Genomic DNA, 18,306 nt, shown 5'->3' with positions numbered 1-18,306 from the left:
GAAACTAAGAACCTTGAAAAAAGATTTGAAAAAAGATTTGAGGAAATGATAACAAGAATGGATAACTTAGAGAGGAATATGAATGGATTGAAGGAGCTGAAAAACACAATATGAGAACATCGCGAAGCATGCACAAGTTTCAACAGCCGAATTGACCAAGCAGAAGAAAGAATATCAGAAGTCGAAGATCAACTCAATGAAATAAAATGAGAAACCAAGATTAGAGAAAAAAGCGCAAAACGGAATGAACAAAGTCTCCAAGAAATGTGGGACTCTGTGAAGAGACCTAACCTACGTTTGATAGGTGTACCAGAAGGGGACGAAGAGAATGAATCCAAGCTGGAAAATACTCTTCAGGATATTATCCAGGAAAATTTCCCCCATGTAGCAAGGCATGCCAACACTCAAATTCAGGAAATACAGAGAACACCACAAAGATATTCTGCAAGAAGAGCAACCCCAAGGCACATAATCATCAGATTCAACAGGGTTGAAATAAAGGAGAAAGGACTAAGGGCAGCCAGAGAAAAAGGTTGGGTCACCCACATAGGTAAGCCCATCAGACTCACAGCACATCTCTTGGCAGAAACACTACAAGCCAGAAGAGGGTGGGGGCCAATATTCAACATCCTTAAAGAAAAGAACTTTCAACCAAGAATTGTATATCCAGCCAAACTGAGCCTCATAAGTGAAGGAAAAATAAAATCCTTTGCGAACAAGCAAGTATTCAGAGATTTTGTCACCACCAGGCCTGCTTTACAAGAGCTCCTGAAAGAGGCACTACACATAGAAAGGAACAACCAGTACCAGCCATTCCAAAATCACACTAAATGCTAAAGAGCATCAACATAATGAAGAATCTACATCGACTAACGGGCAAAACAGCCAGGTAGCATAAATATGGCAGTATCAAATTCACACATAACAATATGAAACCTAAATGTAAATGGACTAAATGCACCAATCAAAAGACACAGACTGGAAAACTGGATAAAAAAACAAAACCCATCAGTGTGCTGTATCCAGGAAACCCATCTCACATGCAAGGATACACAAAGGCTCAAAATAAAGGGATGGAGGAAGATTTACCAAGCAAATGGAGAGCAAAAAAAAGCAGGAGTTGCAATTCTCATCTCTAATAAAATAGACTTTAAAGCAACAAAGATCAAAAGAGACAAAGAAGGTCATTACTTAATGGTGAAAGGATTGACACAACAAGAAGAACTAACAATCCTAAACATATATGGACCCAATACAGGAGCACCCAGATACATAAGGCAAGCTCTTAATGACTTACAAAGAGACTTAGACTCCCACACAATAATAGTGGGAGACTTTAACACTCCACTGTCAATATTAGACAGATCAATCAGACAGAAAATTAACAAGCATATCCAGGGCTTGAACTCACATCTGGAACAGCAAACCTGATAGACATTTACAGAACTTTCCACCCCAAATCCACAGAATATACATTCTTCTCAGCACCACATCACACCTACTCCAAAATTGACCACATAATTGGAAGTAAAGCACTCCTCAGCATATGCAAAACAACTGAAATTATAACAGTCTCTCAGACCATAGTGCAATCAAGTTAGAACTCAGAATTCAGAAACTAACTCAGAACTGCACAGCTTCATGGAAACTGAACAACTGGCTCTTGAATGTTGACTGGATAAACAATGAAATGAAGACAGAAATAAAGAAGTTCTTCAAAACCAATGAGAACGAAGACACAACATGCCAGAATCTCTGGGAAACATTTAAAGCAGTCTCTAGAAGAAAATATATAGCAATAAGTGCCCATATGAGGAGAATGGAGAGATCCAAAATTGACACCCTATCGTCAAAATTGAAAGAGCTAGAGGAGCAAGATAAAATAAACTCAAAACTCAGCAGAAGACAAGAAATAACTAAGATCACAGCAGAACTGAAGAAGATAGAGACATGAAAAACCCTTCAAATACTCAATAAATCCAAGAGCTGTTTTTTTGAAAAGATCAACAAAACAGACAAACCACTAGGCAGATTGATAACAAAGAAAAGAGAGAACAACCAAATAGATGCAATAAAAAACTATAAAGGGGAAATCACCACAGATTCCACAGAAATTCAAACCATCATCAGAGAATATTACAAACAACTCTATGCACATAAACTAGTAAACCTGGAAGATATGGATAAATTCCTGGACTCCTGTGTCCTCCCAAGCCTAAACCAGGAGGAAGTCGAAACTATGAATAGATCAATAACAAGGTCTGAAGTCGAGGCAGCAATTAAGAGCCTACCACACAAAAAAAATCCCAGGTCCAGATGGGTTCACAGCCGAATTCTACCAGATACACAAAGAAGAGCTGGTACCATTCCTTCTGAAACTATTCCAAATAATCCAAAAAGAGGGAATCCTTCCCAAATCATTTTATGAGACCAACATCATCCTGATACCAATACCCGGAAGAGACCCAACGAGAAAAGAAAACTTCAGGGCAATATCCATGATGAACATAGATGCAAAAATCTTCAATAAAATACTGGCAAGCTGATTGCAACAGCAAATCAAAAAACTTACCCATCATGATCAAGTAGGATTCATCCGGGGGATGCAAGGCTGGTTCAACATACACAAGTCTATAGACGTAATTCACCACATAAACAAAACCAAAAACAAAAACCTCATGATTATCTCAATTGATGCAGAGAAGGCATTCGACAAAATTCAACAGCCCTTTATGCTAAAAATCCTCAATAAACTCCGTATCAATGGAACATAACTCAAAATAATAAAAGCTATTTATGACAAACCAACAGCCAATACCATACTGAATGGGCAAAACTGGAAGAATTCCCTTCGAAATCCGGCACTAGACAAGGATGCCCTCTTTCACCACTCCTATTCAATATAGTACTGGAAGTTCTAGCCAGAGAAATCAGGCAAGAAAAAGAAATAAAGGGTATTCAAATAGGAAAGGAGGAAGCCAAATTGTCTCTATTTGCAGATGACATGATAGTATACCTATAAGACCCCATCGCCTCAGCCCAAAAACTCCTGAAACTGATAAGCAACTTCAGCAAAGTCTCAGGATATAAAATCAATGTGCAAAAATCACAAGCATTCCTATACACCAATAACAGACTTAAAGAGAGCCAATTCAAGAATGAACTGCCATTCACAATTGCTACAAAAAGAATAAAATACCTAGGAATACAACTCACAAGGAACGTAAGGGACCTTTTCAAGGAAAACTACAAACCACTGCTCAACGAAATAATAGAGGACACAAACAGATGGAGAAACATTCCATGTTCATGGTTAGGAAGAATAAATATCGTGAAAATGGCTATGCTGCCCAAAGTAATTTACAGAATCAACGCTATCCCCATCAAGCTACCATTGACTTTCTTCAAAGAACTGGAAAAAACCACCATGAACTTCATATGGAACCAAAAGAGAGCCCGCATAGCCAAGTCAATTCTAAGTAAAAATAACACAGTGGGGGCATCACGCTACTGTATTTCAAACTATACTACAAGGCTACAGTAATCAAAACAGCATGGTACTGGTACCAAAACAGAGATATAGACCAATAAAACAGAACAGAGGTATCGGAGGCAACACAACATATCTACAACCATACAATCTTTGATAAACTTGAGAAAAACAAGCAATGTGGAAAGAATCCTTTTTCTGTTTAATAAGTGGTGTTGGGAAAACTGGCTAGCCATGTGCAGAAAGCAGAAACTGAATCTTTTCCTGACACCTTACACTAAAATTAACTCCAGATGGATTAAAGACTTAAACATAAGACCTAGCACCATAAAAACCCTAGAAGAAAATCTAAGCAAAACCATTCAGGACATAGGAGTAGGCAAGGACTTCATGAACAAAACACCAAGAGTGTTGGCAACAAAAGCCAAAATAGACAAATGGGACCTAATCAAACTCCACAGCTTCTGCATGGCAAGAGAAACAGTCACTAGAGTGAATCAGCAAGCAACAGAATGGGAAAAAAGTTTTGCAGTTTACCCATCTGACAAAGGGCTGATATTCAGAATTTACAAAGAACTCAAACAGATTTACAGGAAAAAACAAACAAGCCCATTCAAAAGTGGGCAAAGGATATGAACCGACACTTTACAAAAGAAGACATATATGAGGCCAACAATCATATGAAAAAATGCTCATCGTCACTGGTCATCAGAGAGATGCAAATCAAAACCACATTGAGATACCATCTCACGCCGGTTAGAATGGCGATCATTAAAAAATCTGGAGACAACAGATGCTGGAGAGGATGTGGAGAAAAAGGAACACTTTTACACTGTTGGTGGGAGTGTAAATTAGTTCAACCATTGTGGAAGACAGTGTGGCGATTTCTCAAGGCCTTAGAAATAGAAATTCCATTTGACCCAGCGATCCCATTACTGGTATATATCCAAAGGACTATAAATCGTTCTACTATAAGGACACATGCACACGAATGTTCATTGCAGCACTGTTTATAATAGCAACGACCTGGAACCAACCCAAATGCCCATTGATGATAGACTGGATTGGGAAAATGTGGCACATATACACCATGTAATATTATGCAGCAATCAGAAATGATGAGTTCGTGTCATTTGTAGGGACATGGATGAATCTGGAGGACATCATTCTCAGCAAACTGACACAAGAACAAAAAATGAAATACCGCATATTCTCACTCATAGGTGGGTGATGAGAAATGAGAACACATGGACACAGGGAAGGGAGTACTAAACACTGGGGTCTATAGGGGGGAAAAGGGGAGGGCCAGTGGGGGGGGAGCTGGGGAGGGATAGCCTGGGGAGAAATGCCAAATGTGGGTGAAGGGGAGAAAGCAAACAAAACACACTGCCATGTGTGTACGTATCCAACTGTCTTGCACATTCTGCACATGTACCCTAACACCTAAAATGCAATTTTAAAAAAAACTTTTGTTCGGTATCTGTGGAAATTATTTTATGGTTTTCTTTTTTACTTTATTAATGTGCTGAATTATACTAGTTAATATTTAAATATTAACCCAACCCTGTCTTTGTGGGACAAATCACACTGAGTAGTTATATGTCATCTTTAAACATATTGTTTAGTTTGATTTGCTAAATTTGTATTTAGAATTCTTGTGTCTATGTTAATGAGGGATATGGACCTGTAGTTTTCCTTCCTCTTCTTTTGTTTTCTTTGCCTGGTTTTAATATCAGGTAATGCTGGGTTTATAGAAGCAGCTAACTATATTCCCTCCTCTTTATCCTTTGAGCTTCACACTGCAGGTGTTCAATAACTATTTCATGGGAGATTTGGTATAGAGAAAAGTAAATTAATGAGGAATAAGCAAACAGAGTTTATGGCGGGAAAATATATAATATACAAAAAAGTCAGAGGTGGAGCAAGATTGCCGTTTACGAACAGCTCAGGATTGTAGCTCCCAGTGAAAGCACAGACAGTGAGTGGATGCCGCATTACCAGACGGATCTTTATTGCCCACAGACTAGGACATTCCCAGGCGGAGGAGCCCCATGGGTTGCCAGCATGGCTGTTTTGGCCAGCACAGCTGTTTGGCCAGCTCCCTGGTGCAGGAGTTCTGTGTACAAAATACACTGGTCTGGTTGCTCTTTAAAGCTAGTGATTGGAGCTCCTCCAGGAAGGCAGAGTCACTCATACATCTGATAAAACAGGGGTCTGAAACAGGGAGCCAAGCCAAGAGATTCCTGGCCCAAAAATGCCATGAATCTCAGTGCTATTGTTTCAGCCAGTGCAGTGGGTCACCGCTTGGGAAATCACAGAGATCCTGGTGCCTTTTCAGCAGGCAACTGGAACACCTGGGAGAGAGTCAACCATTCAACTTTAAAAAAAATGGCTCTGAGGGAGGGAGCCAAGTGATCAGGCTCGGTGGGTCCCACCCCCACAAAAACAAAGAAAACCAGCAACTGGAAACGCTTGGGGTTGAGAGTTTCACTGCAACAACAGCTGAACCCAGAATGGTTCAACTCTGTAGGGGAGGGGCATCCACCATTACCAAGGCACTCCACCCCTATGGAGGTAGTCCGCCATCGCTGAGGTAGCCGGTCATTGCTGACGCAACCCACCATAACAGAGAGAGTCCGCCATTACAGAGGCAGGCCACCATTGCCGAGGCAGTTCTAACAACACCCGTATAAACAGACTGCAGGGAAGTTCACACAGCAGCAGGGCAGAGCCCACAGAAGTTCAGCAAAGCCTCTGCAGGCAGACGGTGACTAGGCTGCCTCCTTGCTGGGCAGGGAAGTCCTGAAAAAAAAGGCAGCAGCAAAACAGAAACTCAAAAATAAAGCCATAACTCCCTGGGACAAAGCACCTGGAAAAAAAACAGGGGGTTTATGAATTCTGCTGCAGCAAACCTACCATACCTGCCTAGGAGCTCTAAATGCATAATGGAGCTCGCAGCTCATCACTTGAGCTCCTATGAAGGACAGACTGTCTCCTCAAGCAGCTCCCTGACCCCTGTATATCCAAAGAATCACCTCACAAAGGACTGATCAGACTGACATTTGGCAAGCATCATTCTGGGACAAAAATAGCAGAAGAAGAAACTGGTAGCAACCCTTACTGTTCTGCAGCTGCTGCAGGTGATCCCAAGCCAAGCAAAGCCTGGAGTGGACCTCAGCAGTCCTACAGCAGAGGGGTCAGACTGTTAGAAGGAAAACTAAGAAACAGAAATAACTTCATCATCAACAATCTCGACATTCACTCAGAGACCCAATCTGAAAATCAGCAACTACAAAGATGGCAAGAAGATAAATCCACAAAGATGGGAAGAAACCAGTGCAAAAAGGAGGAAAACACCTGAAGCCAGAACACCTCTCCTCCTACAACGGATCACAACTCCTCACTAGCAAGGGAACAAGGCTGGATGGAGAATGAGTGTGATGAAATGACAGAATCAGACTTCAGAAGGTGGGTAATGAGAAAATTCTGTAAGCTGAAAGAACATGTTCTAGCTCAATGCAAAGAAACTAAGAACCTTGAAAAAAGATTTGATGAAATGATAGCATAAAAGGACAACTTAGAGAGGAATATGAGTGAATTGATGGAGCTGAAAAACACAACACGAGAACTTCACTAAGCATGCACAAGTTTCAACAGCTGAATTGACCAGGCAGATTAAAGAACAACTCAATGAAATAAAATGAGAAGGCAAGATTAGAGAAAAAGGGGTGAAAAGAAATGAACAAAGTCTCCAAGAAAAATGGGACTATGTGAAAAGACCTAATCTACGTTTGATAGGTGTACCTGAATGTGATGAAGAGAATGACGCCAAGCTGGAAAATACTCTTCAAAATATTATTCAGGAAAACTTCCCCAACCTAGCAAGGCAGGCCAATATTCAAGTCCAGGAAATACAGAGAACACCACAAAGATATTCCTCAAAAAGAGCAACCCCAAGGCACATAATCATCAGATTCATCAGGGATAAATGAAGGAGAAAATACTAAGGGCAGCCAGAGAGAAAGGTCAGGTCACCCACATAGGGAAGCCCATCAGACTCACAGCAGATCTCTTGGCAGAAACCCTACAAGCCAGAATACAGTGGGGTCCAATATTCAACATCCTTAAAGAAATGAATTTCAACCCAGAGTTTCATATCCAGCCAAACTAAGCTTCATAAGTGAAGGAAAAAATAAAATCCTTTGTGAACAAGCAAGTACTCAGAGATTTTGTCACCACCAGGCCTACTTTACAAGACCTCCTCAAAGAGGCACTACACATAGAAAGGAACAATCAGTACCAACCACTCCAAAAACAAACCAAATGGTAAAGAGCATCAACAAAATGAAGAATCTGCATCAACTAATGGGCAAAACAGCCAGCTAGCATCAAAATGGCAGTATCAAATTCACACATAACAATATGAACCCTAAATGTAAATGGGCTAAATGCTCCAATCAAAAGACACAGACTGGAAAACTGGATAAAAAGCCAAAACCCATAAATGTGCTGTATCCAGGAAACTCATCTCACATCCAAGGATACACAAAGGTTCAAAATAAAGGGATGGAGGAAGATTTACAAAGCAAATGCAGACCAAAAAAAAAGCAGGAGTTGCAATTCTCATCTCTGATAAAATGGACTTTAAAGCAACAAAGATCAAAAGAGACAAAGAAGGCCATTATATAATGGTAAAAGGATCAATATAACAAGAATAGCTAACAATCCTAAATATATATGGAACCAATACAGGAGCACCCAGATACATAAGGCAAGTTCTTAATGACTTACAAAGAGACTTAGACTCCCACACAATAATAGTGGGAGACTTTAACACTCCACTGTCAATATTAGACAGATCAACCAGACAGAAAATTAATAAGGATATCCAGGACTTGAACTCAGATCTGGAACAAGCAAACCTGATAGACATTTACAGAACTCTGCACCCCAAATCCACAGAATATGCATTCTTCTCAGCATCACATCACACCTACTCAAAAATTGATCACATAATTGGAAGTAAAGCACTCCTCAACAAATGCAAAAGAATGAAATCATAACAAATCGTCTCTCAGAGCATAGTGCAATCAAGTTAGAACTCAGAAATCAGAAACTAACTCAGAATCGCACAGCTTCATGGAAATTGAACAACTGGCTCTTGAATGTTGATTGGATAAACAACGAAATGAAGGCAGAAATAAAGAAGTTCTTTGAAACCAACGAGAACAAAGACACAACATACCAGAATTTCTGGGATACATTTCAAGCAGTCTCTAGAGGAAAATACACAGCTATAAGTGCCCACATGAGAAGAGTGGAGAGATCCAAAATTGACACCCTACCATCAAAATTAAAAGAGCTAGAGGAGCAAGATCAAAAAAAAAAAAAAAAAAACTCAAAACCTAGCAGAAGACAAGAAATAAGTAAGATCAGAGCAGAACTGAAAAAGACAGAGACACAAAAAACCCTTCAAAAAATCAACAAATTCAGGAGCTGGTTTTTCGAACCGATCAACAAAATAGACAGACCACTAGCCAGATTAATTTAAAAAAAGAGAGAGAATAACCAAATAGATGCAATAAAAAAAAATGATAAAGGGGAAATCACCACAGATTCCACAGAAATTCAAACCATCATCAGAGAATATTACAAACAACTGTATGCACACTAACTAGTAAACCTGCAAGAAATGGATAAATTCCTGGACACTTGCCTCCTCCCAAGCCTAAACCAGGAAGAAGTCGAAACCCTGAATAGACCAATAACAAGATCTGAAGTTGAGGCAGCAATTAAGAACCTACCACACAAAAAAAGCCCAGGTCCAGATGGGTTCACAGCCGAATTTTATTAGACACACAAAGAGGAACTGGTACTATTTCTTCTGAAACTATTCCAAATAATCCAAAAAGAGGGAATCCTTCCCAAATCATTTTATGAGACCAACATCATCCTGATACCAAAACCTGGCAGAGACTCAACAAGAAAAGAAAACCTCAGGCCAATATCCATAATGAACATAGACGCAAAAATCTTCAGTAAAATACTGACAAGCCGATTGCAATAGCACATCAAAAAGCTTATCCACCATGATCAAGTAGAATTAATCCTGGGGATGCAAGACTGGTTCAACATACACAAGTCTATAAACGTAATTCACCACATAAACAGAACCGAAGACAAAAACCTCATGATTATCTCAATTGATGCAGAGAAGGCCTTTGACAAAATTCAACAGCTCTTTATGCTAAAAACCCTCAATAAACTTGGTATTGATGGAACGTAACTCAAAATAATAAAAGCTACTTATGACAAACCAACAGCTAATATCATACTGAATGGGCAAAAACTGGAAACATTCCCTTTGAAATCTGGCCCTAGACAAGGATACCCTCTCTCACCACTGCTATTCAATATAGTACTGAAAGTTCTAGCCAGAGCAATCAGGCAAGAAAAAGAAATAAAGGGTATTCAAATAGGAAAGGAGGAAGCCAAATTGTCTCTATTTGCAGATGACATGATAGTATATCTAGAAGACCCCATAGTCTCAGCCCAAAATCTCCTGAAACTGATAAGCAACTTCAGCAGTCTCAGGATACAAAATCAATGTGCAAAAATCAGAAGCATTTCTATACACCAATAACAGACTTAAAGAGAACCAAATCAAGAACAAACTGCCATTCACAATTGCTACAAAGAGAATAAAATACCTAGGAATACCACTAACAAGGAACGTAAAGGACCTTTTGAAGGAGAACTACAAACCACTGCTCAATGAAATAAGAGAGGATACAAACAGATGGAGAAACATTCCATGTTCGTGGTTAGGAAGAATCAATATGGTGAAAATGGCCATACTACCCAAAGTAATTTACAGATTCAACGCTATCCCCATCAAGCTACCAATGACCTTCTTCACAGAACTGGAAAAGCATACCTTAAACTTCATATGGAACCAAAAGAGAGCCCACATAGCCAAGTCAATTCTAAGCAAAAAGAACACAGCAGGAGGCATCACACTACCGGACTTCAAACTATATTACAAGGCTACAGTAATCAAAACAGCATGGTACTGGTACCAAAACAGAGATATAGACCAATGGAACAGAACAGAGGCATCGGAGGCAACACAACATATCTACTACCATACAATCTTTGATAAACCTGACAAAAACAAGCAATGGGCAAAGGAGTCCCTGTTTAATAAATGGTGTTGTGAAAACTGGCTAGCCATGTGCAGAAAGCAGAAACTGGACCCCTTCCTGACACCTTACACTAAAATTAACTCCAGATGGATTAAAGACTTAAACATAAGACCTGGCACCATAAAAACCCTAGAAGGAAATCTAGGCAAAACCATCCAGGACATAGGAGTAGGCAAGGACTTCATGAACAAAACACCAAAAGCTTTGGCAACAAAAGCCAAAATAGACAAATGGGACCTAATCAAACTCCACAGCTTCTGCACAGCAAAAGAAACAGTCACTGGAGTGAATCAGCAACCAACAGAATGGGAAAAAATTTTTACAGTTTACCCATCTGAGAAAGGGCTGATGTCCAGAATTTACAAAGAACTCAAACAGATTTACAAAAAAAAAAACAAACAAACAAGCCCATTCAAAAATGGGCAAAGGATATGAACAGACACTTTACAAAAGAAGACATACATGAGGCCAGCAAACATATGAAAAAATGCTCATCATCACTGGTCATTAGAGAAATGCAAATCAAAACTACATTGAGATACCATCTCATGCCAGTTAGAATGGTGCTCATTAAAAAATCTGGAGACAGCAGATGCTGGAGAGGATGTGGAGAAATAGGAGCACTTTTACACTGCTGGTAGGAGTGTAAATTAGTTCAACCATTGTGGAAGACAGTGTGGCGATTCCTCAAGGACCTAGAAATAAAAATTCCATTTAACCCAGCAATCCCATAACTGGGTATATATCCAAAGGACTATAAATCATTCTACTATAAGGACACATGCACACAAATATTCATTGCAGCACTGTTTACAATAGCAAAAACCTGGAACCAACCCAAATCCCCATCGATGATAGACTGGACTGGGTAAATGTGGCACATATACACAATGGAATATTATGCAGCAATCAAAAATGATGAGTTCGTGTCGTTTGTAGGGACATGGATGAATCTGGAGAACATCATTCTCAGCAAACTGACACAAGGACAGAAAATGAAATACCACATATTCTCACTCATAGGCGGGTGATGAACAATGAGAACACATGGACACAGGGAGGGGAGCACTACACACTGGGGTCTATTGGGGGGAAATGGGGAGAGACAGTGTGTGTGGGGGAGTTGGGGAGGGATAGCATGGGGAGAAATGCCAGATGTGGGTGAAGGGGAGGAAGGCAGCAAATCACACTGCCGCGTGTGTACCTATGCAACTATCTTGCATGTTCTGCACATGTACCCCAAAACCTAAAATGCAATAAAAAAAAAAAAGAAGAGGGTGTTCTTTTAAAGTCCACATAGGAGTGAGTCACACAGGAGTGAGGAGGGCTTTGTTTATAAAAGATATAAAAAGCAAACAGACTAAAATATTTAAATCCTACCAACTAGAAGCAACTGCCCAACACTTTCATAAGTTTCCTTGTTAGTTTTTTTGTCCAAAGGTTCAGAATGGTTTCTGTGTGTCTTTTTAAATAGGTACATTGTTTACAGCATATTCAGCTTTTTATCCTGTTCTTTCTTTCCATGTGAGATTTTTCCACATTACTCTCATGCCTACTGCCTCCCTGTTTTCAGCAATCCCTTGTTTCTCAGAGGCTAACATAATTCCTTGAGAAGTTTGTAGCAGATATACTCTTAGGTACTGTCAAAAGACAAAATTACACAAATTTGGTTTAAGATCGAATTGGCTTTTAAGAATCAGGGAAACCTCTATTCTCCAAAATAGAAGAGCTCCCAGTGGGCAATAGCAGAACTGTGAGCTTTGTAAGGTGGGAAGGAGGAAACAGAACAATGGAAAAAAATCAGATTGGTTAATATCAGGTGACTTCAGGTTATTTTCTTGTAGGTTAAGCAGAGGGGACTTCTTCATTATGCTGACTCAGGTAGACTGAGTTCTTTCTGATTGGTTGGTATGAATTTCCTGTTTTGAGGAAAAAATAATTTGTTTGGGGATCTACCTGCTTCCTTAAAGTTTCAGTCTGTAGTCCCAGCTACTTGGGAGGCTGAGGCTGGTGGATCACTTGAGGCCAGGAGTTCTAGCAGGTCAGGGCTAGTGAACCAGACCAGTGGGGTCAGTGGAGACCTAGGCTGACACCATGTATTTATTAGTCAGGATTCTCTGGTGAAAGAGAACCAGGTAGATACAGACACAGAGACTGATTTATTTAAGGAATTGGCTCGCAAAACTATAGAAGCAGCAAGCCTCAAGATCTACAGTGTAAGCCAGCAAGCTGGAGACCCAGGAGACCCTGCACTTAATTCATCCTAGTATAATCCTTTATATGTCTAAAGGCTATGCTACTAGGGGATTTGTCATCTGGCTAAAAGTTTTATGACCTCTGCAAAAATTAAATGCACTTGGACATGACAATAGCCAGACAGGTCAATAGAACTAAATAGGTGGCCCGTGACAAGCCCTTTTCTAGATAATGATTTAATACAATAAAGCAGTCCAAATCAATGGCGAAGTTAAATAATAAGTAAATGGTAATGGGGCAATCAGTTCTTCATAGGGGAGGGAAACTCATGTTCTAAGATAAATTCTAGGGAGATTGTTATAGTTTTAAAATATGTCCACAGATTCTTTTATATTTCTGCTTTCAAGAGATGGAGGTCCTCTTTCCTTGAATGTGGGCTGGACTTAGTGATTTCCTTCTACTTGAGTAACATATGGTAAAAGCGACGGTGTGCAGCTTCAGGGACGAGGGCATAAAAAGCACCATGGTCCTGTGTCAGTTAATATGCTTTCAAATTCCTAGCCCTCAGAAACTGTCACATAATAAATGTTTCTTATTTTAAGCCACCAAGTTTTGGGAGCAATTTATTTTCTGGTAATAGTTCACTAATTAAAAGATCAAAGGGAAAAGTATTTTAAAATTAATTAAAAGAAAACAGAACTAGGCCTTGGAGGAGAAAGGACCTCCAAACTTTAATGAAAGATTCCTGTATAACCTGAATATGGGTTTTGCCACCCCATGCAACAAATGAGGCCACACTGGCCATGTCATTGGATGATGCCACCTTGTGGGTCAGAGTGGAGTGTGGCCATAGGGCCTCTTTTAGCGTTTTGAAGTTTCCCAACTACGGCAAGACTGCCAGTATTCACTAAATATCCACGAGATCCTCTAAGTCCTGGCCTCCTCTGCAGTTAGAATGGAGATGTGTGACCTGGCTCTGGCCTAAGAGAAGTGGTTGTAAATGACATAATGCACTTCTGGGCCTAGCCCTTAAAACATCCCATGGGATCATCCCTTCTCTTCTCTACAGTGGCAACTCTGAAGGCCACGCATTCCCGATATCATGGCTGCAAGATGGAAGAGGGCAGGCTGACTTATGTTGAAGTTTATGTGAGGAACAAATAAACCTTCTTGTCTTAGGCCACTGGGAGGGAGGGTGTATTTGTTACTGCAACCTAGTTTAATTATCCTGACTAAACCATTGCTGTTTTCTCGCATCTCTGGGTCTTTGAGGTATTCCATGTATTCTCCAGAGCCAGTCCAGAATGTGTGTGTGTCTATGCTGCTGTCCCTTCCAGTTTAGTAACAGTGCTTTGTACAAACAGATTATTGCCAAAGTTCTAGGGACCTAGAACCATGTCACATTCTGATATTAACGTGAGCCTTTCTTGTAATTTTTCCTTAGCCCAGCCACAACCAGACCATCATGCTTCAGAAGAGTTACTGTTCAGAGAATAAGCTGGCACAGGCTACCTTCAACACCTGCAGACCCTGAGCATCTCGTGGGACCCCTAGAGGGTACTCTGCCAGCTCCTGACCTGTTACCTGAGTGCTTCTCTGGACTCCAAGAGAGCCAGACCCAGAGAGAGGGAAGAGTCAACCACTGAGCCAGCTCAGGCTGTACTTTCAAGTTATCAAGTCCTGTCCCAAGATCTTCCTCTTCCCAGGGAGATAGAGAAAGGTGATCCACTTCCCTCAGGAAGACACAATACCTACCAAGTGTGACCACAGCAACACCATTCATGAACACTTAGATAGTGCTTATTATATGGCACTATAAGATCTGAGCCTCATGACTGCCCAGCTGTGTGTCCTTGGATAATTTTCCTACCCTCTCTGTTCCCCCATCTGTAAAACGGGGATGTATACAGTGCTGTCATCAATAGGTTATTGACAAGATTTAATATGTCAATATATATAAATTCTAAGTGCCTTACATATGCTAATTTAATTTTCACAACAACTCTGTAAACTAGGTATTATTATTACCTGTATTCCAGATGAGGAAGCAGAGTCCAAAGATTACAGAGCTGCCCAGTCCCACAACACAGATTCAAGAAAATACCTTGGAGCAGGTGCCATTTTTCAAGAACTCTCCCTCCAAATTAGGGAAAGACAGCTCCTTTGATTTTCTCGTTTCCCAAGGTCTTATGAAACTGTGATTTAGTCCATGTGTACAAGAGGGCGTCCAATTCTCTCTCTTAAAAAAAAAAGTTCCCTCCTCCTGCCAAGTTGGCAGAGGCCTGCATGGGTGGTGTCCTGGCAGCTTCCTGCTTGGTCTTGGGACTCTCTAGCTTGTGAACAACAACCAGTGATCTTCATGGGGAGAACAGCCAGCTGGGCTTGAACCAGCAGGTGCCCAGGGCAGAGCATTTCAAAGATGTCAACGAGCCCAGCCTCAAAACTACCCAGCTGTGTGCCCTGGGGCAATTTACTTTCCCTCTCTGTTTCCCCTTCTGTAGAATATGGGTATGTATGTGTGTGTGTGTATATATATATGTGCCTTCATCAAAGGGCTGTTGAGAAGATTCTTTCTATCTATCTATCTATCTATCTATCTATCTATCTATCTATCTATCTGGAGAGAGAGAGAGAAAGTGCAAGCATTTAGGAGAATGCTTGGCACAAAATAAGCCCCATAAAATTTCTCGCTATTGTTGTCATTTTAGATGCAAGTGTCAGTCAGGACTTCTGACACAGACATCTCCCTTTGCACAGGACCCAGAAATGAAAACAGGAGGCTGCTTGTTCCTTCTAGACCTTTTCCCAGAGACTGTGAGTTATCCCTTAAGAGCCACTGGTAACAGGTTTCTCCAGGTTCATCCCACTGTCCCTTCCAGCTCAACAGCGCCACCTGTTATGTAGATTTTATACATCCATGTAAAGTTTCCAGGTGTGAAAGAAAATTGTTGTTGTTAAAGGGCAAGCAGTAAAGAGAAGGGCAACATTGATGGCCAAGTCAAAAGATGAATTTCTTTAATAAAGAATGTGTTCCGACTGTGGACACAAACTCTACTGAAGGTGCCAAAAGACTTGATCTAAGGGCAGCACAGGCAATTCCTGGGAGAGAGAACTCAATTGGGTAACACACATGATAGAAGGGTAAGCAAATTAGACAACCAAACACTCTGCTGCCTGCAAATTTAGAGAAAAAAACCAACCTGCTAAAACCAATCCTGGGGAGGTGAGTGTGTAAAGAGCTTTTACATATAGTTGGAAGCTTTATAAATTGAAATAATCCTTCTTGAAGTAATTAAGCAACCTGATGCAATTTAGGATTATGTTTAAATTTAATTTTTGAATAAATACTATATTCTTGTGGTTCAAAATGCAAGGAGTATAAAAAGGTTATGCACTGAAAATTCTCCTTCCCGCTCTTCTCTTCCAGCAACCCAGGTACCTCCCCACAGACAGCCCTGGTTAGTGGTTTCTGGTGCAAACTTTCAGGAACATTTTTGTGAACACACACAAATATGTACACATTCATTTCACCCTTTCTTATGCAAATTATAACATTATAGTTTGGCACATTGACTTCTTTACTTAACATACATCTTGGAGATTTTCCCATACCATTTTATAAATAGGCCCCTCTTCCTTTTCTATGGCTAAAGGTAGTACATTGCATGCTGTTATGGGTTGAACTGTGTTCCCCCAAAATTCACATGTTGAAGTCCTAACGTCAGATAACTCCTAATGTGACATTTTGGAAACAAAATCATGGCAGACATATTTAGTTAAGTGGAGGTCATGCTGAAGTAAGTAGTTTGGGGCCCTAATCCAGTATGACTGGTCTCCTTAAAAAAGGTAGAAATTTCACATGCATGCAGTGAGAATGCTGTGTGAAGATGAAGGCAGAGATCGGGTGATGAGTCTACAAGCCAAGGAATGCCAAGAATTTCCAGCAAACCACCAGCAGGTAGTCACCAAACATGGAACCGAATCTCCTTCACAGCCTTTGAAGGAACCAACCTCGCTGACACCTTGATCTCAGACATTTAGCCTCCAAAACTGTGAGACAGTAATTTTCTCCTATTTAACCCACATTCTGTGGGTATTTTGTTACAGTAGCCCTGGCAAACTAATACATGTGAATGTACAATAATTTATGTAATCATGTTTTTAGTTTGGACCATCTTTTATTTTAGAAATGCTGTTGTAACCTTTTCACACACAATTTCATGAATGTGTGACTATACCAACAGGGTAGATTTCTAGAGAACTGCTGTGGCAAAGAGTACGTGGATGTCCATCAATATTGTCTGGTGCCTTCCCAGGAGGTGGCGTTAGTCAACACTCCACCAGCAGGGCAGAAGAGTGTTTTCCCCACCATGCCATCACCACCACCACAATGTGGCTCAAACTTAGGATCTTTGCCATTCTAATAAGAGAAAAATGGTGTTTCCATGTAGTTTGGGCTTGCAGTTTTTTTTTTATTGTGAATCATTTGCATAAGCTTTTCTGTGAGTCCATTTTTCCATTGGGTTGTTCATCGTTTCAATCTTGGAGAAGCTCTGTGCATCAGGGAAATTTGCCCTTTGTGATATAAGATGCAAATATTTTTTCCCAGTTAGGCATTTGATTTTTTACTTTTCTTATAGTGGTTTGCTACATGAAAGTATTTTATTTTTATGTATTTGAATTTATCCTTGTTTACTTTTTACAGTTTCAGATTTTGCATTATAGTAAAAAGGAAAGAGAGAAAAAAAAAACTCCCCAGTCCAATATGAGCAAAGAAATCTCCTGCAGTTTTTCTTCTTTTGTAAAATTTTATGGAAGTGGAAGCAGCTGCCATGATGGTTAGTGTGTGTGCATTTCACATTTATGTCTTAGATACACTGGCATCAATCCTGGTGTAAGGCTTGAGGTTTGAATCCAACTTCATTTTTTTACCCAATGCTTCCCAGCTCTCCCTGCTCTATCTTTGCCATTAGTTTGAAATGCTAGCTTTACCAGATATCTGATATCCATGACTGTTTAGGTCTATTTCTAAACTTTACATGTATGTCTCAGAATTATACCAGCTTAATTATTAATATGCTTTAATAGTGCCTTGCATCATTCATATTTTTACAGGCATTTTCTGGCTATAAACAAGCAAGACCCTGTTAATTTTTCCACCTGAAACTTAGAATCAATTGTGGGTTGCCAAAGAAGATTCTATTGCTAGCTTTCATTGGGATCGTTACAGTTATAGATTAATTTACAAGAAATGACTATTATGATGTCAAATGTTTCCATTCATGTGAATGGAACATCCAAGTCTTTCCATAAGTTTAGTTCATCCTCTATGTGCCCAGGAGCACTGTAAATTTTCTTCATATAGGTCTTGCACATGAGTTGCGAATTGCTGGGCATCTGGTCTTTCATTTATGT

The 18,306-nt window shown here is 40.1% G+C and overlaps 1 protein-coding gene across 2 annotated transcripts in view; it reads right to left on the bottom strand.

The window, feature by feature from the left end:
* The window catches only part of BTNL9 (butyrophilin like 9), a 52,935-nt gene extending 37,829 nt beyond the window's left edge, over nt 1–15,106 (bottom strand). For both annotated transcript variants that reach the window (XM_035290824.3, XM_078365807.1), the window contains exon 1: nt 14,920–15,106. The gene's annotated coding sequence lies outside the window, so the exon portion shown is untranslated. The remainder of the gene's footprint in view (nt 1–14,919) is intronic.
* Nucleotides 15,107–18,306: the final 3,200 nt, after the last annotated feature.

Source organism: Callithrix jacchus, chromosome 2 (genome assembly GCF_049354715.1).
Source record: "Callithrix jacchus isolate 240 chromosome 2, calJac240_pri, whole genome shotgun sequence".
In the NCBI taxonomy this organism is placed as follows: Eukaryota; Metazoa; Chordata; class Mammalia; order Primates; family Cebidae; genus Callithrix; species Callithrix jacchus.
The sequence above is the reverse complement of the archived record's forward strand: the minus strand, read 5'-3'. Positions and strand labels throughout refer to the sequence as shown.